Below are 23,450 nucleotides of genomic sequence, written 5' to 3'. Positions count from 1 at the left end.
GTAATCTCCTCTGTATCATACTCATTTTCTTTTCTTTACAGACCCTGGTGTTCCTTGTTTTACAACTGTACAAATATGGTGGTAGAATATTGGTTTAAAAAGACAGGCCTTCATTTCTAGGAAAAGCCTGGAGTTATTAAAGGTGCTTTGCAATTTCCCAAAGGTGATCCAGTCCCCTCCCTTCTTTCAGTTTCATTGAGTCCAAGCTCTCATCCATTGCGTTGTCTCTCCTAGATTTATATACAGATGGACAAACTCTGTAGGTTGTCCGTTTAGCTTTATATTATAATATGCGCAATAGATGTTCTTCAACCAATTGGTCTTTCGAACTTATAGGTGTTCCATGGTTACATTAACTTAGGCAGTACAAAAATGGCATTGAAAGATAAAGGTGAGGATCCACTTTCTAACACAGTCATCTTTCCAGATTCAGTTTATTTTTTAAAAGGGAAGGGGCATTCTTAGAAATTTTGAAAATGAATTCTCCACCTAAAAGTACAGTCTGCATTGGAAAGCAATAAACTAAACAGACATTTCTTTCATTTCAGGCGGGACTGGGATTTCCCATAAATAAATACCATGCCTAAACCATTGCTTACCTGCTAAGACAGTGAACTTGGCAGAGCAAGCAGGCTCACTTGGCAAAATTGTCATTCTAATTCAAGAAGACTCTAATGTCCCCAAGTGATAATTAATGAAGGGGAAAATCATGTCAGTAATTACAAACATCAACATATTTTTTTTAATTTGGAAAAGTCTATCACTTTATTCACCTTTGAATTTAAAAACAAAAATTTAAGTATAATCAGTGTTGTTGTTTTGTTTTGTTTTGTTTTTTTTTACCACCAACCAGGAGAGCATATGCAGTCCTAGCCCCTGGGCCATTCATTCTCTCTTATCCTCTCATTGTACTTGATAGCAAACACAGTGGATAATTGAACTCTGTTTTTGTTAAATGTGTTGAGTTTTAACCTGGGGTAAGCCAGTCACAGTGATTTTAACCCCTTGTACCACCTTATATTAGTAAAAATTGTTTTGCTTAAAGATGGATAAAATAATGGGAAAGGCATAAAAACTGGTGACCTCTCATAAAACCTTTTAAAGCAGTTCATCTAATAGACTCCTTCTTTTATGAATGCCAGTGGAGTATGGGGGTCATCCATCAACTATCCCTTACTCATGCCACAAACTTGGCCTACTTATCACCAAAAATATAAGCTGCACATAAAATGCATTTTTGATATATGTATCATCATCTTTCATGGGGATTATAAGAACATCCAAATTTTCTTATGAAACTCCCTATTCATATGCCGGGGCTCTACAGAACACAATTTGGAAAATGCTGCTCTTGAATGTTTGCTACCTGGTAGGAGATTGCAAATAATGGCACATTTCAGTCTGTATGAAATTATCTCAGGAACAGCTGAGAGTCACTCACAAAAGAAGCTGATATGAAACAAACAAAATGATTTTTTTGTTTGGTGTTTTATTTTTCCCCAATTACATCTAAAAACAATTTTTAACATTTCTTTTAAAACTTTGAGTTCCAGATTGTCTCTCTAACTCCCTTCCCTTCGTTGAGAAGGCAAGCAATTCAATATAGGTAATACATGTGTAGTTACGCAAAACGTAAAACTCACAAAAAAAAAATTTTTTTTTAAGTATACTTCAATCTGTATTCAGATACCATCAGTTTTTTTTTCTCTGGGGATGGATAGCATTTTTCATCATAAGTCCTTCTCGGTTGTCTTGGATCATTGTAATGCTGAGAACAGCTAGGTCATTCAAAATTGAACATCGTACATTATTGCTGTTACTTTGTACGCAGTACATATCACTTTGCATCAGCTCATGTAAGCCTTTTCAGGTTTTTCTGAGAGCATTTTGTTAAATATTTATTATAGCACAATAGTATTTTGTCACAATCAGATAACACAGTTTGTTTAGTCATTCCCCAATTAATGGACATCCCCTCAATTCCAATTGTTTACCACCACTAAAGGAGCTGCTGTAAATATTTTTGTACACATAGGTCCTTTTCCTGGTTGTTTTTTATATCTTTGGGATGCAGACCTATTAGTGAGAGATACTTCTGGATGAAAGTGTATACACAATTTTATAACCCTTTGGCCATAGTTGTAGATTTCTTTATAGAATGGTTGAATAAGATCACATCCTCACAAATAGTGCATTAATGTCTCATTTTTCCCATGTCCCTTCCAACATTTGCAAAATGACTATTCTTGACCTCACTTTTATTCTCTTTAAAATCTGTCTGTACTTGAGGTTCTTGGTATGAGAAATGTAGAAATACTGTTTTTGTATGAAAGTATGACTTCTTTGTCAATGATCAGGCCAGGTACTAGAGAAGCCATCATGCCGTATTTTATAGCTCCTTTGTTATAGACCTCAGTAAAGTATTGCTCATCTAAAAGTGTTAAATGCCAAAACAGCATTGTTTGGAACACTAGCAAATACTAATTTTGTCTTGTTTTTATTATAAAATCAGATTTCTTATATTTATTCCAATCGAATCCATCAAATACTTGTTTAGTGCCTGCTATGTGTGAGTTCCCCTGTATTAAGCAATGGACATATAAACAGATACTTACATTTCTGCGTTTAAATGCTGCTAGCTTAATTTGTATAGCCAAAAGTCCTGTCACTTTTGTTAATTAAATCTTAAGATTGGTCTGGATCTTGTAAATATGATGTTCTCAGTCATTAAATGCATTTCAACTTGCAAATTCAAAGAAGCCCCTTTTAAATATTCCCTCTCTTGGTAGTAGCCAACCATTGGGATGTTGGTTAGGCTTCCCCTTATTAGTTCCACCAACATTAGTTTGGGTATACTTTAGGAAGCAGCAGTTATGACCCGAATCCCTACTCTGTTGACCCCAGACCTCGTGTATAAATTCTAACAGGTCTTCAGTGAAATCTGGAATTAAATATTCAGATATTTATGGTGAAATTATATGGGGGATTAATTGTCCACTTTGGTCTTAGAATTTGGCAATAATCTTAAAATTAGAAAATATTATTTATATATTTGCCTTGGATCATTAAAATGTGTCAAAGTATGAAGAAAACAACTTTAGTGTTGAAGCAAAATGATTTCCTAACCCCTTTTCTACTTACTTCTCTTCTCCACATTTCTGGATGCCAAATAATACTTGAAATCCACAGTAGTCTTAGATAAACTGCCCAAAGTAGACCACATTTATTTGAAAACTTCAGAATAGGAATTCACTCAATCTTCCTTATCCTCTGCATGGATAGAGTGCTAAGCTTGGAAAATCCCACTGTTAATACTTACTAGTTTCATGACCCTAGGCAAATAACTTAACTCCTTTCAGCCTCAGTTTCTTCATCTATAAAATGAGGTTAATATTGGCAAAACCCTCAGCCTGGGAAGACTTCCCTGAAAGAATGGGCAAATGAGAACAATTTTTGCAGCGTCCATGAAGGCAGCTGAAGCAGTCACTGTGAATTGCTTAGTTTGGTCAGGGATAGAAGATGCCAAAGTAATCTGCTGCATCCTGGGTCATTGCCAGGCATCTTGATTTTTGTCTTGTTAATGGACTTTGATGACTCTGGAAGAGAGAGTGAGGCTGACAACTTTGTGCAACTCTGCCTCACTTAAATCCAATTCACGCACAAGTCTGGACATCACCATATGAAGTCACTGATCCTCTTCAAAAATGAAGTATGGACAACGACAATGTCAATAGTTCCTACTAACCAGGATTATTGTGAGACTCAGATGAAATCATGTATGCAAAACATTTTACAAATTTGAAATTTGTAGTTGTTAATAGCTTTATTAGGATCCAACATTGTCGATATTCAAAAGAAATGCATCTTGCCGCTTTCTTCTCTTTGAGTGAGAAATAACACACCAGAGATCTGAGGGGGTATCTTTGAAATAGGTCACATATGGCCAAAGTTGTCCCATCAGTCAGTTTATTTGAGTGTAACCTGTAGTTCTGCTTAGAAAACACAAACCAATGGCACTCCACTAAAATCATGAATTATGCCTTTCCTTTTGTTCTTACTGCTCCCTTAAGGAAAAAGAAAAGTTTTCTTACTTAACAAATTAGTTTACATTGGCTAAAGAGAATCCTCATTATATTAGCCTGTCCTGGGTATCCAATTGTTCTAGTCTGTGCCAGTGACACATTCTTCATTTTTTCCCATAAATCCACAATCTGAAGTATTGTCTGAAGGTTTAGTGCTTAATAAGATTTGGTCTGGAATTTACATCAACAAGAAAAATAACGGTAGCTAAATGCATTTACATATGGACAGTGAATAAACAATGGTCCTCCATGTTGAGTTTAGTGCAAGCATGGAAATCTAGAAGTTCCATCTAAGAAGTGGGTAAAATGCCAAGTACATGCAAAACATTACAAAAGAGCTTTTATGAAGCAGGAGTAGAAGATTTGGACCTGGCACCTTGAGAGTGTACCAGTTAGAGGATGAGTAGAACATGATTTGAGGGCCCTCCACCCATGTACACCATATCTCAGTGGTCCAGTAACAGCTGGCCACTGTTTCATTCAGATGGATGACAGAAAGTAGCTTGAAACTTAGCATGAGCTGTTCATAATTCATTAAAACTCAGTTTTAAGGGAAACAGCTAACCGGGCAGTGTCCAACATTAAAGATTCATTCACTCTACTCCTGCTCTGTCTGGAGATGGCAGTTGAGGGCTTACATTCTTGAACACCTTTTAATCATTTCTCTTTTTTGCCATTTACATGGTAACTAGATCATCTGCACCCCCACTCTCCATCCCCCACTTGCCCAGCTCAGCTCTCTGCTTATTCCAGCTAATTTATGTATTTCCAGTTCCAGAAATGATCCCCAGGGAAACACACTTTTCCTTTTGAGTTGTGTTGTTTCTGTGTTTCTCACTGTTGTGTAATAAAGCCACTCTTTGTTGTAGAAGGAATATAGGGAACCATTTCTTGTTTTATGCCAGACCATCAATCTAAAATATCTTTGCTGTAGAATCAGACAATTAAGTAACATCTAGTTTGACCTTCCTGAAATAATGCCTCAGAAAAGCCTTTAAATTTTTATTCAGGAAATGATCCAATCCAAAGCCTGGCCCTTTAGAGTAAAAAAAAAAAATGTCTGCCACTCTGCAACAATTGTGTCAAATGTTCGTTAAAAAAAGTCCTAGATTTTTCAAAGGCATCATTTACCCTTTTGCAAGTCTTAAACGAGTCCCCAAAGGATGCAAAATTATTTATTCTACATTACAGGAGGCTTATTTTTCATACAAAAGATGCCAACATCTGGTGTTTCATTTACGATTAGTTCTAAAACAAAGAAACTAATTTACTCTGATGACTGAGACAGCCATGCCATACTGTATCAGCACTCATCCCTTTCCCTACAGTCTCCCTAAAGCACTCTATAAAAAACTGCTAAGGCAACAAACCTTTTAGTGGGGAATATAGCGAGGGAGATGACTGATCTCTTTTTTGTGTGTGTGCTAAATGGAAGATCTTTAAAAATGACTTTGACTTTTGAGGACGAAAGTACTTGGAGTTAATTTCCAAGAGTTTTGTAGAAAGTTTTCCACAGTGTTTCTACTCTTCATCATTTGAACCTCATCTCAGATTTCTAATGCTGTATTGTTGGAAAATATTGTCTGTGATCTGAAGCCAAGTAAGGTGTGTCAGCTCTCTTGGGGCTCCAGGAAACTATTTGGTAGGGTATGCTTCATTGTCAAAAATTTCCTGACATGTGAAAATGTACTAATTTATCAAGGCAAACATTGGCCTTTCAGGGATTCTGCCATCATCTGGTTCAATATAGACCTAAGAAATGATAACATAGTCTGGATGGAGAAGTAATAACTCATTAATTTATTCTAGATTATTACATTACAAAAAGATCCTTTTGATTCCTTTTGGTCCAGTTGTCTGAATTTGTTTATTTCTAGGTGGTCAGGTCAGGCAGTGCATCTAGGGAATTTCAAAATTAATTAAGTAATCCCAAATTTCTCCCTAAAAAAAAAAACAAAAAAAAACACCTTTGTAAAATCAAATTGTACCAATAGCTGTGAATCATGGAAACATAGTCTCTGAAGAGCTGAAAATGAGGATCACCCAGAGGGTAAGAGAGAGACACATGGTGAACATGAATAAGCTACAACACATCACAAAGAATTACAAAAGAGAAGTGAAGTAAAGCTAAGGATGTGTATTAGTAATAAAAAAGATAGTCTAGTCACCTGGAGAGAGTAAGGGATAAGTAATGGACAGCCATCATATTACATATACTAATATCCTTATGAGATCTAGAAAAGTGATGAAGACCCCAGCACATTGGGTGAACCCAGTTGTTGGTAAGTTGATGGAAGAATATTGAAGAGTCACACAGGATGGACAGAAGTGGCGGAATGGATGAGTTGCAATCTGTTTGCCTAGAAGGAGAATCCACATTGATGAGATCATAGATTCATTGAAGCATTTTGAATATTATATCTTTTATTTTTCCCTTTAATGCAGGATATTTATGTGAATAAAATTTTAACAAGTACTGACATTCTCCGCCTTTCACTTCCTCTCAGTTCCCTGCTACTGAAGGGAAAAAATAGAAACCTTTGTAGGAAATCTATATATAGTCACTCAAAACAAATGCTGATATTCGTCATGTAAAATTCATACTTCATTCTTTGTCCAGAGTTCAACATCTCTCTGTCAGGAACTAAATAGCCTACTTCACCATTGGTCCGCTGGAATTGTGGTTAGTCACTGAAGTGATCAGAGTTCTGAAGTGTTATCACGTTGTTACTCTATAAATCGTTCTCTTGGCTCTGTATACTAATCTCTGCATCAGTTCATGCAAACCTTCCCAGGTTTCTCTGAAACCGTATTCTTAATCATTTCTTTTGGCTCAAGAGTATTTCATTATATTCCTATACTGTAGTATGTTTAGTCATTCACAATTTATCAGTTTTCCCTATTTCCAATACTTTTCTACCACAAAAAACCTGTCATAAATATTTTTGTATTTATGGGTTGTTTTCTTCTTCCTTTGATCTCTTGCTAGATATAGAACTAGTAATGATATTGCTGGGTTGAAAAGTGTTCATTTTAGTAACTTTTGGGACACTGATTCAAATTGCTTTCCAGAATGGAAACACTAATTTATACCTCCACTAATAGTTCATTAATGTCTATTTTCCCACTGCCCCGCCGTTTGTCATTGTCCATTTTTCTCAATCTGATCGTTTTGTGGTAGAAACTCAGAGTTGCTTTATTTTTACATTCTCTAATTATTAGATATTTGGAGCATTTTTTACTATTGATAATTTGGATTTCTTTCCTTGAAAACTGCCTGTTCATAACCCTTGACCTTTCGTTAATAAGAGAATGGCTCTTATTCTTATAATTTAGAATCTGTTCCTTATATATGCCTTAGAAAGGAGACCTTTGTCATAGAAAATTGCTGCAAAGATCTTTTCTCCAGTTAACTGTTTCCTCTTCTAATCTTAGCAGTATTGATTTTCTTTGTACAAAAACTTTTAAGTTTTATGTAATAAATTGTCCATTTTATCTTCTTATTCTTCTCTATTCTTTTGTTTGTCATGAATGCTTTCCCTATCCATAGACAGGACATTTATTTACAAGTAAGAACATTTTATCTCTCTTTTTCAGGTGTTTCCTTTAAATGAAGATATTTATTTGCACTTTTTTCCTTTATTGACCTAAAATTTTATCTCATCGCACAACATTTTACTGCTCTCCATTACCCACAGAAGCAACTCAGAGAAATAATAATAAGACTGCAGCTTCCTCCACAGCAAAACCTCCCCAAACTGACCAGTAATAATCTAAGATGGAAATACTAAGTGATAGTCTTAATTTTTCCTTTTCTGGGAACATGTTTTGAAGTATGTTCTGGTGTCTAGGCCTACTAGGCAATGAAACTGCATTGGCTATTCCTAAGCTGAATAATAAATGCCAAAAAATAATTTTTATTTGCCATTTTTCCTTTGCCAAGAAATGATTAATGTACCCTTTCGTGCACTTTGTTGCTGGTTCAAGCTATTGAGGTAATTTTGTTCACACTTAGGCTTCTTGTGGTGTAATAGTTTCTAAAAGATGGCCAAGAACGTAAGAAATTAAACATTTCAGTGAAAATTGAAAATCCCCGCGGGCATTTATGTTCCAATAGAAATGATTGCCTTTTCTTCATCTTTCCATTCCACGTCAGGAGGTATTTGGCAGTTTTGCAAGTTCCTCCGATGTATATTTTAACAGTAGTTAGGCCTACTGAATTCCCTCTTTTCCTTATGCTTCTTGACCTTTTCAGAAAAACCATATTCAGAATGAAATTGGTCCAAGATGAAATGTAAAATGTGTTCACACTTGGTTATACACCACTATGACTTACGTGGCCCCAGAAGTCTTGGGGAAGGGTTAGCTTAAATAGCTATAGAGGGTGTAGGTAAAACTGGAAACTCCCTTTATAAACAGTTGCATACCTCACTTTGAAAGGAAAACAGGGGAAAGGGATGGGTGCCTTAGAGATGTTAAAAGAAGTTGCCAGATGCAGTATTTTTAGTTTGAACTAAAGATTCAACACATCATTTCACCTTGAAAGACAAGTGGGCTCTTCAAGTGAAGAAAATGGTGCCCTTGTTTTCATACCTTTTCTCATATGTCAGTAGAAACTCAGATGAACAGCTCTGTGAAGAGGTAGCCAAATCACCAATGGGACAAAACACAGCATTGTGTATGGGTCTCAAATACTGTGTACTATGCCGATGTGCATTTCTGGCATCCATGCAGAACTAACTTTGCTTCAGTTGGGGAATATATTTTCCCCTCTTTAAAGTTTGCTTGCCTCCCTTATGTTTTACAAATTTCTTTCCCTGGTTTGCTTTGGCCTGGAAAAGAGGCTATCGCTTGTCTGCTTTCTATATATATTGGACAGTACAAGTTGACAGCTGTGTTTCCCTCCCTATGCAGTGCTAACTGCTCTGAGATCAAACATAACACAGGGCCACGTTGTACTTGGCCTCTTTGCCTACTCTATTGGATCTCAGACTAATCGTAGCACTTATCTGCAGGTAGTAGATAAAGAGTTGCATTTTCTGCCCCAGTGACACTCCCTGTTCTAATGATTGGGAAACCATAAAATGGCTTTTAACAGGCTCTCAATACCATACAACTTTGTTGTTGTGCTGTCCTCATAGCCACCATTACAAAGACCTTGGTTACAAAGATAAAAGCAGCCAAATCAATGGTGAATGTATAATTGATACATGAAGACAAAGTAAATACTTTAAAGGTTCATGCACTTTATATTTTTTAACTTTTCAATTATGAATTTCAACATGAGCTGTCAGGTTGTGGGAAGGAGGGTGAGATTGGAATTTAATTCTCATACTAGGATGATTTTAGATATCTTTTAGGGGCTTTTGAAAATTTGAATGTTTCTTAGAGAGATTTTTCCTCATCATTGGAAAATGCCCAGATCTTTTAAAAATCATAAGCAAAACTCCTCACAGTTTAGATGAGGACCTCAAAAAGGTTAAAAGTTTGAAAAGAAAAAAAAAACAGATCCATTGAATAAATATTTTTTAAGCATTGACTATGTAATACAAGACACTGTGGTAGGTTCAGGAGATTAAAAAAAAAAGAGAGAGAGAATGGACTCTGTCATCATAAAGCTTGCATCCAGATGGAATTTCTAGGTATTATCCTTTCTGAGCTTTTTTGGTGCTTTCTTAAATTATCCTTAATTCTGCAAGCACTCACATCCATCACCTGATAACTGGTCAAAAGATATTAGGTGTCAGTTATCAAAGGAAGAAATATAAGTTATCAATAGCCACATGAAAAAATACTCCACGTCACTTTTAATTAGGGAAATGCGAATTAAAGGAACTCTAAAATTAGTTCAAAGATTATGCATAGTTTAGTGACTTTTAGGATATGGTTCCAAATTAGTTTTCAAAATGACTGAACAAATTCACCACTCCACCAATATGGTATAATGTGCCTGTTTTCCTACAACCCCTTCTACATTTGCCATTTTCTTTTTTTGCCATCTTTGCCAATCAGATTGGTGTTGAAGTAGCCAAAAAGATCAAAGAAATAAGAAAAGGACACATATATAAAAATATTTTATAATATATTTTTTTTTGTAGTAGCAAAAAATCCCTGGAGGCTAAGGTGGTGCCTGTCAGAATGGATAAACAAATTGTGGTATATGAATATAATAGAATGCTGTTGTGCCATGAGCCATGATGAAAGGAATGCTTTCAAAAGACTTAAGAATTCTGATCATTGGTGAATGATGTTACCTATCTCCTGACAGAGAAGTGATCAACTCAAGATGCAGAATGAGAACTACCTCTTTGTACATAGCCGATGTCAGAATTTCTATTGCTTCTCATTTATTGAAAGAGACTTCTTTTTTTTTCAAATGGGAGAATGAGATTGAGAGAAAATAAATATCTGACAATTGAAAAAAATCTAGTTTAAAAAAATTGGGAGGTGCCTATTAATATACTAAATCTTTTTTGTCTGACAACCAGCCTAGCTAAGACTAGAGAAGCATCCTTACAAGTTTGTTCACAAATTGTGACTTTTTCATTCACAACTCTGACAACTGTAACTTAGGTAGGAGAACTGAAACTTTATCACAGGGTCCTGAAAATATAGAAGGCACTTTGAAAAATATGTGTAGTCCTTAAGTAGCATGGAAGCAACTAAGCTTAATATTTAGTTAGTAAGGAAAATTAGTTAAAAGAATTTACAAATACATGCTTCCCCCTTCCTCACTCTGCCATAGTACTCTAATCTGGTTCTGCCTCCTCCCTAGACAGTAGTCTCCCCGGGAGCTCCCTTACTATATTTGAGGCCATGAAAGCCAACCCATTTTACTTTTTAATTTGTCATGAAAAGTGGATGTGTTGAAATGTTTTGTGCTACTTGCCTACATGTATATTTTGTAACTCTGGCCTCAAGTGCAAAAAGTGGCTCATTTGGTCACTCTCAAAGACCATCTACTAAGTTGTAGAATGATTAGCATCTGCATTGGTGGAGAAGGATGTATCAATAAAATAAAAGATTCCTGAAATATTAGATGCCAAGTGGAAAAAGGGCTAGCTTTGGAGTTAAAAGACCTAGAATTGCATCTTGTCTCTGCCACTTAGCACCTCTATGACACTGGGCAAATTAATTAAGCTCTCTGTCTCTGTTTCCTCATCTGTAAAAGGAGGGTGTTAAGACTAGATGATGTCTCAGGTCTCTTCTAGTTCTAAATTTATGAGTTCCAAGTAAGTACAGATGACATGCTCCTGCTTATTGGACTTTGTTTAACTTTGAGATGGAGATTACATAATAAAAGCGAAAGAATACAAACTACTTATTCTGATTTAACTGAGAGCTTATATTGTGGCTATTCCATGTGAAAATTAACTTGTGGGAATGTTTGAGAATAAAAATTTGGCCATATTTTCAATATAATTTCTACTCAGTTCCATAAACCTTATTTCCTCTCACCTCTGTATCCTCACAGACCAGGTTTAAATTATGGAAATTATTAAATGACTTTGCTCCATGATCATTTCACCAGCCTTCATGCTTCCCAAAGTAGAAACCAAGCACTGGAAGATATAACCCTTTCATACCCAGAACTCCCACCCTGAGGACCCCACAGTGTTGATTGATGATTTGCGTACTGATTTACTCATTGATTTACTCATTTACTCACCACATCTAGGGATGGTTCCATCAATACTTCATTTGTCTCCCCATCCATCTAACCAGTCTCCATGCTTCTATGCGTACAATGACCATTTGCCCTTGGCCAACTCCTTTCCTTCAAGTTCTGGAACCATAATCATATTAGTTCTGTCCTTGTCCCCAAAGAGTTTATCTCAGTCTACTCCCTTATGGCTCTCATCTCCATCCCTATAACTTTCTAAACCACAGTTTGCCCCCCTGGCTGTCATTTCATTATCTGCATTGTCTCTACCAGTTAGAAAGAATGTAAGCTCCCAAAGACAGGGACATTGCTTTTGTTTTTGTGTCTTCAGTACATAGAACATTGCTTGGCACATAGTAAGCATTTAATAATTACTTTTTCATTCATACATTCATTCACCTATTTTGTCTTGCTTACTTCCATCCAGTTGGGAAAGTGGGCACTTCTGAAGTTAACTTGAGCCTAGATATTTAGTTAAACTCCGAGGGCCCTGCTAATTGAGCCAAGGGTCACATTGCTGGTATGGGTAGGACTGGATCTCAGGTTTATCTGACTCTAAATCCACCGTCCTCTTCATGATACCATGCTTCCTCAAATGGGAAGAAGACTGAACAGATAGTTTCTCATGGGCCAACCAACAACCCACAGAAAACCAATAAGCAAACAAAAATAGTTGCATATAAATTATGCTTTAATATTTTAATGATTAATGCTAAGGAAGTTGTCTAAAGTAAAGAACAGATATTTTTGTGTGTTTTTTCAGTATGTTTTGAAGGTCAATCAAGTACAAGATACCATGCTAATTTGACTTATGTTTTTAAATCCATAAGAAAACAACCTGCCATAAATTCCAAAGTTACTTGGCTCCAGCAGGCCTTTCTTAAAAATCTAGATTTGAAATTAGATTAAGATGAGGAAAGGATAGAGATTTGACCTATTATTCAATTACTATAAGGAACTCTTGGGTAGAAAAACTATCACTACCAATACAGGTTGTCAGTCCTCTCCAGTTTATAGTCTTCGAGATTGTTCTAGAGTACTAATGACCTGCCCAGGGTCACATAGCCAGAATGTGTCAGAAGTGACTTGAACCCAGGTCTTCATGGCTTAGATGTCAACTTTCTATCTACTATGTACATTGACTTCTGCAGAAAATTATTACCTTGCTTAAATAGGAAAAGCCCCACTTATAATTCATAATAAAATACTGACTGTAAAGGAGCATTACTCAAACTTTGGAGGCATGAGGAGATTGAAATGAGCCCTCTATCCCACCTCACTTCTGCCCCTCAACTTTCCCCTGGAGTGCACGTGTAAGTACACATTTATGTTTGGACAATGTTTATATTGGTTTAGTTGGATATCCTTGTATTTTCTTTGTCTTTTCGTGCTAGCCTACTCTTTTCAAATAGATAAATGGAATGTCACTTGTGAACTCAAGTGACCTTATACTACTGCTGTATATTCCTGGTCAAGTCAATTTAGAGATGCATTTAGCACATATTGCTGTAGAAGGAAGGAATTTTCTGATGTAATATATTGAAATCGAGTTGGAGGAGTGTCACCACTTGGCAGGTAGCCTCAGGCGAGCCTTCTGCCTGTTGAGGTCTATCTATATACTAAGCTTATGTACCATTTGAGGGGAAAAAAGTCTTGAGTTATATTCTCTGAATTATAGCCATCTCACTTGTCCTGGACAGGGGTCACCAAAAGATGATTTTGTAAAAACAATATGAAATCTATGATTTTAAAGGACATCTTTGTAAACTTTATTGGTTGTGAATTCTCAGAAAGATCAAACAAGATGTGCAGGAACGTTAAGGTTAAAGAGAAGGAGGTCCTATTTTAAACCAACAGCTTTGTCATTTGGTCTACGACCCCATAAGTCAGTAAGAACAGTTATTTTGGATGACCATCATACTATGATAAAGGTTTACCAAGCAATATAGAGAACACTGGTTCAGAATAAAATATTTGATTTCCATGCCTGTTCTTTTAGTTCCTGTAAATTGAAAAGAGTGTCAATCCATACTCCAAAAATTATTTACTTGTGCCTGCATGCGCATTTCATTTGCCACCCAGCATCACTCCTTTTGACTTTACCATCATACCCCAGGTAGCTCATTATCCTGCAAGATGATTTCAACCCTGGAGCTCACACCTCCTCAGTACCCCCTGTCCTAGTGGCCCCTCCCTCTGATTAGAGAGTGTTAAGTTGGAGAGCTCCTTGCTGAACCTTAATGTCATCATTTTCTACCAGGCTGCTCTCCTTTGGCCCTGCACTGGCAATTAAAACCATTGCCTCAATTTTCTGCATTTTATCCTTTGTCCTGGTAGAGAAGTGACTCATTGAGTTTATATTCCATTCTGGTTTCATATAATCAGACCAGAGAACTCTAAAATTTCCTTTGCCTGAAATCGCTGGCCTATGACATCAAAGATGTCATTTGGGGATTCTGTGACAGCTTTGTGAACAATACTTGAATTTATGTCTCCTCTCGTGTGTAAGCCAGGCTCTTTGAATATACCCAGTCCTAACATGGAGCTCTGTCACATTCCTTATCACATGAGTGGGATAGCCTCCTTTGACTGACTGCTTACTCCTTTAAAATTGATTAAACTGAGCCAGTGAGAGAGCAAAGACTGTCCTAATTATATCTCTTTTACCCCAGGTCCCAGAAATGAACCTGGGGGTATTTGCTTCTTTTCTGTGTTGTTTGCCCTTCTTTATTTTGAGAATTAGAGGTGATCTTCACGAGACTGGAAGTTCAAGTCTCAGGCATCTTGGTTTCTCAGATTTTCCATGCCCAACTGGCTGCTACACCACCTGTCTGCAATCCTGGCTCCAAAGTTGCCATGTATGATTGGAAAAAGCTCAGCCTTACCAGTTTTAAAGACACAGACTTTCAAAGAAAGGAGGCTACCCATACCCACATGGTAGTGGATATAGCAGGCCTCCATGTTAGAACTAAGTATGTTCAGAGAGCCCAAGCTACATTAGAGTTCATAGTAACCCAACAAAACCATAGTAACTCTTCTGTGACCAGTGTATGCTGGAACTTGGTAGATAACTGAGATTTCATTCACCAGAGTAGCTCTAACTAAGGTAGGGCACTTGGGAATTTGCCCCAGAGTGCTAATGGTTAGAGAGTTCATGTATGCTACTAATTAGATTGACAGAAACAAGTGAACTTAAGCGCCTAGTTAGCTAGAATAATTAGTTTAAAGATGAAGCTATCAAAAGACACACCTCTTCCCAGGAACCTCAACCCAGGAAAGCTCATCCTTTACTTGGTCTGCCTTGCTCCATCTTCCAGCATTTACTTTCCTATGGAACTGCAGTTTTGCCCTGGAGTCTCTGCAGAGGTGTGGGGAGATAGGGAGGTGGAATGTCCCTGTTCTATTGTCTGTCTCCTTTCATAAATCCTTGTGTGCTGAAACCCAGTGCCTCTCTACCCCATCAAAATTTCTCCCCAAACATTTGTCCCACCCCCTCCCAAGTATTTTGTCTCCAGGCAGCAAGAATTTATAGTGATGGTTCCGTAGAGTGGTGATGCTATTTAGTAAAAGAAATCACTGCAAATATACAAGTTAACTTTAGTGAGCCAAGAGTTTCTATCCTCCCTTGTCTTCTTTTTTGATGTTTGGCTTTCAGATTCTAAGTAGCCGCAAATAATTTTTAGAATGCTTTATGTCAATTCCACAGAAGCTGCCAAGGGAAAGATTCTTCCATACGGAATTCCCCTTCAATATTTTTTCTTAGGGGGTGGGGTGGAGGGAGCAGGGATGTTAATACCATAACAGTGAAATGATTTCACTTTTGTAAAATAAGTTCAGTTCTTTACATTTCCTTGATATTTATGTGTAAATCTAATTGTACCATATAGAAACCCAAACAGTGAGAATACAGACTGACAATGTATAGCCATGCAGAAATTCCCAAGTCTACTAAAGTAAATTCCTCCCTTTAATTAGGAAAAGAAATGTGCATTCTAATTACTGTATTTTCCCCCATTAAAAAACTATCTGTGATACTGACTCTTTGATCTAAAGCAGATCACTAAGAGAGGACTTAGTCATTGAATTGCAGCAACACCTAAGATCCAACAGCAAAAACCCCATTAGAATGAGGTACTCTTGTGAATTTCCCACACTAGGAAGAAATAAAGAAACTCAAAAGAACAAAAAAGCTATCGTGGGCGCTGGAAGCTTCCTAGGATTGGTACTTTTGACTTAAAGGACCCTGGGCATCTCTCCAAAAACTGCTGTCTTTTTTTCCCCCTTAAACTATTTACCTCTTTCAGTTGCACTGTAAGATTTGTCTGTAAGAAACATGGTTAGGAATAGAAGAATAGACATTAAAAGATATTAAAAGCTGAATTTGGATAGGATTAGTAAGTTTCATTATAGTGTGGCTTGAGTAGCCACTGGCATGAACCTTAAGCCAAGGCAATGTAATGTAGTGAATGAAGTACTGGGAAGACCTGGCTTCAAATACCATGTCATACTTGTTAGCTTCATGACCCTGGGCAAGTCATTTAACCATCTCAAATGTCTAACTCCCTAGAACTCATCTCCTAAGTCAGTGCCTCTTAAACTGTGGATCGTGACCATTTAAGAAGTGCTGAAGGGGTCATGAGTAGAAAAATATTTAAGAAGTCCTGTTCTCAGTCATAGCCAGGTTGATATCTGTTAGTAGAGGGAATTCCATACCAGGAGTTTCCTCTTACTAACAAAATCATGGATCCTTGGCAAAATTCCTTAAACTAATGAATACTTAACAGTGATTCTGCCCTGAGGGAGGGTAACGTAAGCTCCTTGAGGGATCATTCTTTGTGTCATCTATTTTGTCTTTGTATCTCCAAAAGACTAACTATATTTCCCTCTATCCTGTCCTGCCCTCCATTTATTCAATTCTTTCCTTAGACATGTCCCTCTACCAAAGTGTTTGCTTATGATTACCCCTTCCCCCAATCTGCTGTCCCTTCTGTTATGCCCCCTCTCTTGTCTACTTCCACCCTGCTTTCCTGTAGGGTAATATAAACTTCAGTACCCAAGTGAGTATGTATTTTATTGCTTCCTGAAGCCAAATCCAGTGATAGTAAGACTCATTTATTCCCTCTCACCTTCCCCTTCTTTCCCTCCATTGTGAAAACTTTTTCTTGCTTCAGTTATGTGAGATTGTTTACTACATTCTACCTCTCCCTTTCTCTTTCATCTAATACATTTCTCTCAATACTTAATTTTTTAGATATCATTCCTTTATATTCAGCTCGCCCCATGTCCCCCCACCCTCTCTCTCTCTCTCTTTCTGTGTGTGTATATACATACATACACACACATATATGCATATACACACACATATATATGTATACAACTATGCTAATACTGAGAAAGGTCTTATGAGTTACAAATATCATCTTTCCATGTAGGAATGTTAGCAGTTCAACTTCAATAAGTCCCTTAAAATTTCTCTTTCCTGTTTACCTTTTCATACCTCTCTTGATTCTTGTATTTGAAAGTCAAATTTTCCATCCAGCTCTGGTCTTTTCAACAAGAATGCTTGGAAGTCCTCTGTTTTACTGAAATTCCATTTTTTTCCCTGAAGTATTTATACTCGGTTTTGCTAGGGAAGTGATTCTTCATTTTAATCCTGTCTCCTTTGATCTCTGGAATATCATATTCTAAGTCCGCCAATCCCTTAGTGTAGAAGCTGCTAAATTTTGTGATATCCTGATTGTGTTTCCATGATACTTGAATTGTTTCTTTCTGGCTGCCTATAATATTTTCTCCCTGACCTGGTACCTCTTGAATTTGACTATAATATTCCTAGGAGTTTTCTTTTTTGAGATCTCTTTCAGGAGCTGATCAGTGAATTCTTTCCATTTTTATTTTACCCTCTGGTTCTAGAATATCAGAGCAGTTTTCCTTGATAATTTCCTGAAAGATGAAGTCTAGGCTTTTTTTCTGATCATGGCTTTCAGGTAGTCCAGTGATTGTACAAGTATCTCTCTTGGATCCATTTTCCAGGTCAGTTGTTCTTCCACTGAGATACTTCACATTGTCTTTTATTTTTTCATCCTTTTGGTTTTGTTTTATAATTTTTTGATTTCTCATAAAGTCATTAGCTTCCATTTTGCTCCATTTGGTCCATTCTAATTTTTAATGAATTATTTCCTCCAGTGAGTTTTTGGACCTCTTTTTCCATTTGGCCCATTCTGCTTTTTAAGACATTGTTCTCTTTTGGCATTTGGGTTAGTCTAATTTTAAAGGTATAATTTTCTTCAGCATTTTTTTGGATTCCCTTTAGCAAGCTGTTGACTCATTTTTCATGATTTTCTTGCATTACTCTCACTTCTCTTCCCAATTTTTCCTCTACTTCTCTTACTTGATTTTCAAAATCCTTTTTGAGCTCTTCCATGGGCTGAGAGCATTTCATACTTTTCTTGGAGGCTTTGGATACAGGAGCTTTGACTTTGTTGTCTTCTTCTGGTTTTATGTTTTGATTTTCCTTGTCCGTGATGTAAGAAAATACCTCTTCACCAAGATAGTAAGAATCTTTAGTCTGTTTCTTTTTCCTTGTTTACTCATTTTCCCAGCCAATTATTTGCCACCCTGGGACTGTGTCTGATGCAGGACCTGGGGCTGGGGCCAGACCAGGCTCCTTGCTAAGCCAGGTGAGAAATCCTTCCTAGTGACCTTTGAAGCTGCCTCTGACTTCTGTAAGTTGAAAAGTCTGGAAACCACAGCAGCTGCCAGTGATTCAGTCCCCTAAGACTTGCTGCAGCTCCTTCTGTGCCAACGCTCTGCTACTAGCCCACTGTGACAGATTCTTCCTGTCAACTTTCCAGATTGTCTTGGACTGGAAATTCATTTCAGTCTATTATTTGTGACTTCTGCTGCTCTATAATTTCTTTAGAATAATTTTTACAGGTTTTTTTGAGGGATTTGGAGGGAGAGTTCTACCAGGTCCCTACTTCTACTCTGCCATCTTGGCTCCACCCCCTCCTAAAAACCTATTTAAAAGATAAATGTACAAAAGAAAATGTGAAAGTGAAAAGAAAAGAAATGGTTGCCCTCATTACTAACTCAAGTAAGGAATGGCTTCATTTTACCTTAACAGCATGGAATTCTGTGCTTGTTTCACAGTCACGTTTGTGAAAATCTAGACAATATATATCATAGACAATAAGTGCAGTCTCTGGCTGTTTTTAAGCAAAATAATGATTAGTGAAAGTTGTCAAGTAAACATAGGTTCTGTAAATATTAATGACTTTCAGTGGCATTGGATATATTAGGCAGGCATCACAGGCATGCATAGAACATGAGCCAAGGTTGCCTGTTCTTACCTATAGAGGAACCTCATATTCTGTGCGCACCTATGGCAGATGTAATAAAGAAAAGTGATCATACTGAGAGATCTGCAGAGAACAGATAGAATATATTGATTGAGAACTGAGTATACATTAGCTAGACCCTATATGCAGTTACAAAAGATAGACTTTAACCTGCTTGGGCATAGGACTCTATAGTCCTATGTTGAAAAATGTGTTAGGATAAAGAACCTTGTGTAGACCTTTAAATGTCAACTAAAAAATAGCAAATCCTCTGCTTTTGTTAGACCAAAACTCTTTCCTGGCCTCCACTCTCCTATATGTACAGTTTCCCTCTATTAGATGTCAACTCCTTGTCTTGCTTCTCTATTTATATCTACATTTCTCAGTGTATAGGAAGTACTTAATAATTGCTTTTTATTTGCTTTTCATTCATAAACTATGCAAGTTAATCTAAGCTCAGACAAAGTGCTTCCCCAGGTAATGAAAGAACTTTGCAATTTGATTGTTGCACTGCTCTGTTTGACATTTGAGAGAATATGCAGAATGAGAAAGGTGTAGGACTGGTGGAAGGCAAATATTCCAGTTTTCAAAAGAAAGCAAAAAGGTAGTCAGCAAGCCATGAACCACTGAGTTTAAGTTCGTCTTCTGGCAACATTCTAGGGTATATTATGAAAATAATGATTTTTGTGAGTTTCTGGTGGGTTCTGAATACAAGGGCGTTAACACATTAACTCATTTCCTTTCTTAATGTTTTACTTAACTTGTGGCATGTGGGGATCCTGTAGACATAGTATTATTAATTTTCTTAAAACGCAAGTGTGCCAATAGCTCTCCCCCTGCTCCTTATTGCCACTTCACCCTGGCAATTAGGCCCTCTACAGTCTGCCTCCAACATATCTTTACAGCCTTATTGTGTATTATTCCTTTTCATGTACTCTGCATTCTGTTCACGCTAGATGAAACACTGTTCCCTGTATTGCCAGTTCAAGAGAGAGGCAAAGATCAAGAGAAAACATATCACCACTGTTCTACTTCCTTTCCAGGAGAAGGTCACTGGGGGGAATAATACAGATCTGACAATGATTTTAGAGCCTACTTTTCATAAGATCATTGATTCAGAGTGGCAAATGACCTTAGAAGCTATTTAGTCCTACCCGTTTGACAGATGTGGAAATTGAGGCCCAGATAAGTTATGTGACTTGCCCAGGGTCCCATAGCAAGTAAGTGGGAATGGAACCCAGGTCATCCTGATGCCACATCTAGTACTCTATCTATTAAACTACATTGCCTGGTCTAGAAGTGTTTCTTCTGAACATGAATTGTATCTGACTATGCTATCAATAACTAGATTCCAGTTTATGTCACTAGCCTGTTAGAATGAACAGCATTCAGTAAGGGAGAGCAGGGACTGCCCTGTGATACCAGAGAAAAGTGTAGGGTTCAGTCCTTCAAAATATTTGTGATTTGTTGTATTGTGCATGTCTTAACATACTCATTTTCTGAACAAACATTATTTTCAGTTCCAAGTAGGGTATCCTCACCTAAAAATGCTTTAAAATTCTTCCATTGGTTTGCTGGAAGCTACTGACATGAAACAGTGGATGTGAAAATTTGCAATATGTGCTAAAAAATATTGCTATCCATAATACACTATACTTTGAGTCAGGAGTCTTTAGGTCTAGACAAGACTGGAGGGACTATTTACAAAACAAATTGCAACTCCAGATCTCAGACTAAATGAAGTCATAAGGTCAATTTTAGAGGCCAGAGAAAGACAGAAGAGAGTAGAATTCAGTGATATTGGCATAAGATTTTTAAGTCTGTGGGATGTCAGTCCTTGTAATGTAAAACAATATCTATCCCATGACTTAGCAGTTTGTTTGCTCAGTAGCAAATATATGGCTGTGTCATCTTCTGGTTATTTGTCAAGGGAATGATAATACTCAGGTAATTTCTTGGATTAGCATCATGGTAGATGTGGATAGTTCAGTTACTACCTCTAAAAGATACTAGCTATATGGCCTTAGGCAACTCACTTTGCTTTAGACAACTCTTGAAGGCTCTAAGTTACATAATAGTTACTTATCTGCTTAGATGGAGAGCTTCCATACTGGGAATTTCTGATGCTGATAAAATTGTAGGCCTAAACCCCAAAACAGTTCTCCATATTGGAAAGCTCTAAAAGAATCTGAAACATTCCAGACAATATCCCATTGCATAGTAAATTCCAGCAATATATTTAAAACAGGGTTCTAACAAAAGCTTGTTAAGGCATAACTATATAGATCTGTTTTTAAGGAAACCATAAAATTACATTTTTCAAAAGGAACATTATAGGTCAGGAAAATCTTTGTATACTGAGGGGTTGATATCCAGTGTGACTTTTCCTGTTGAATGTGGATCTGAGGTGTCAAAATCTTTTTCTCTCCCTAAGATAACACCATTCAGACACATGTGAGAATGGAAAATTATTATGGAACTTTTCTTTCTTATTTATAACATCAGGGCAAAGTGAGCACCCTTTACAAGCTCTGTTCTTCTATTTTCAAAAACTTTGAGTTTCAGCAGTCTGTCAGTGACTTTCATTGTCTAGAGTGCTGAACCAGGGGTAAAGGGTGGTAGTCTGGGGAAAGGGAATTGTGGTACATAGATGAGGGAGAGAGGCCAGAAAAGGAGGAGAAATGATGACATGATAGCATGAACCTAACCATCACAATTTGGATCAGCCTGGGCCAAACTGAGCTCCCTTATATATTTTATTAGGCACTTACCTTAGATGGTCCGTGCCGTAGCCCTGCCTTCTGAAATCCCATGCCATCCACATTCATCATTATATACAATCTCACTGAAACCAATCTGCCCAATAAAGCCTTCTTTCATGGCCTCCGTGATAATTTCTTAGTCAAATAACATTTTTTTTTAATTTTTTTTTTTTTACTTTTTGATTTTTTTTTTTATTTAACTTTTGACATTTATTTTCACAAAATTTTGGGTTACAAATTTTCTCCCCTTTTATCCCCTCCCCCCCCCCAAACCCAAGCATTCTAATTGCCCCTGTGACCAATCTGCTCTCTCTTCTATCCTCCCTCTCTGCCCTTGTCTCCGTCTTCTCTTTTGTCTTGTAGGGCCAGATAGCTTTCTTTACCCCTTAACCTGTATTTCTTATTTCCTAGAGGTAAGAACATTACAGTTGATCCTAACACTTTGAGTTTCAACTTCTTTAGCTCCCTCCCTCTCCACCCCTTCCCTTTGGAAGGCAAGCAATTCAATAAAGGCCAAATCTGTGTAGTTTTGCAAATGATTTCCATACTAGTTGTGTTGTATAGGACTAACTATATTTCCCTCCATCCTATCCTGTCCCCCATTGCTTCTATTCTCTTATGATCCTTTCCCTCCCCATGAGTGTCGACCTCGGATTGCATTCTCCTCCCCATGCCCTCCCCTCTATCCTCCCCCCCACCCTGCTTGTGCCCTTGTCCCCCACTCTCCTGTATTGTGAGATAGGTTTTCCTATCAAAATGAGTGTGCATTTTATTCTTTCCTTTAGTGGAATGTGATGAGAGTAGACTTCATGTTTTTCTCTTGCCTCCCCTCTTTATCCCACCACTAATAAGTCTTTTGCTTGCCTCTTTTATGAGAGATAATTTGCCCCATTCAATTTCTCCCTTTCTCCTCCCAATATTTCTCTCAAATTGCTTGATTTCATTTTTTTTTAAGATATGATCCCATCCTCTTCAATTCACTCTGTGCACTCTGTCTCTATGTATGTGTGCGTGTGGGCATGTGTGTGTGTGTACTCCCACCCAGTGCCCAGATACTGAAATGTTTCAAGAGTTACAAATATTGTCTTTCCATGTAGGAATGTAAACAGTTCAACTTTAGTAGGTCCCTTATGACTTCTCTTTGCTGTTCACCTTTTCATGGTTCTCTTCATTCTTGTGTTTGAAAGTCAAATTTTCTTTTCAGCTCTGGTCTTTTCATCAAGAAAATTTGAAAATCCTCTATTTCATTGAAAGACCATTTTTTCTCCTGAAGTATTATACTCAGTTTTGCTGGGTAGGTGATTCTTGGTTTTAGTCCTAGTTCCTTTGACTTCTGGAATATCCTATTCCATTCCCTTCGATCCCTTAATGTAGAGGGTGCTAGATCTTGTGTTATCCTGATTGTATTTCCACAATACTTGAATTGTTTCTTTCTAGCTGCCTGCAGTATTTTCTCCTTGACCTGGGAACTCTGGAATTTGGCCACAATGTTCCTAGGTGTTTCTCTTTTTGGATCTCTTTCATGCGGTGTTCTGTGGATTCCTTGAATATTTATTTTGCCCGCTGGTTCTAGAATCTCAGGGCAGTTTTCCTTGATAATTTCATG

The 23,450-nt window shown here is 37.2% G+C and overlaps 1 pseudogene; it reads left to right on the top strand.

Moving 5' to 3' along the window:
* LOC140515475 (WD repeat-containing protein 82 pseudogene) overlaps positions 1-23,450 on the top strand; it is a 445,535-nt pseudogene that overhangs the window by 121,476 nt on the left and 300,609 nt on the right.

Source organism: Notamacropus eugenii, chromosome X (assembly GCF_028372415.1).
Source record: "Notamacropus eugenii isolate mMacEug1 chromosome X, mMacEug1.pri_v2, whole genome shotgun sequence".
NCBI classification, from domain to species: domain Eukaryota; kingdom Metazoa; phylum Chordata; class Mammalia; order Diprotodontia; family Macropodidae; genus Notamacropus; species Notamacropus eugenii.
Note: the sequence above shows the minus strand (reverse complement) of the source record. Positions and strands in the feature narration are given on the sequence as shown.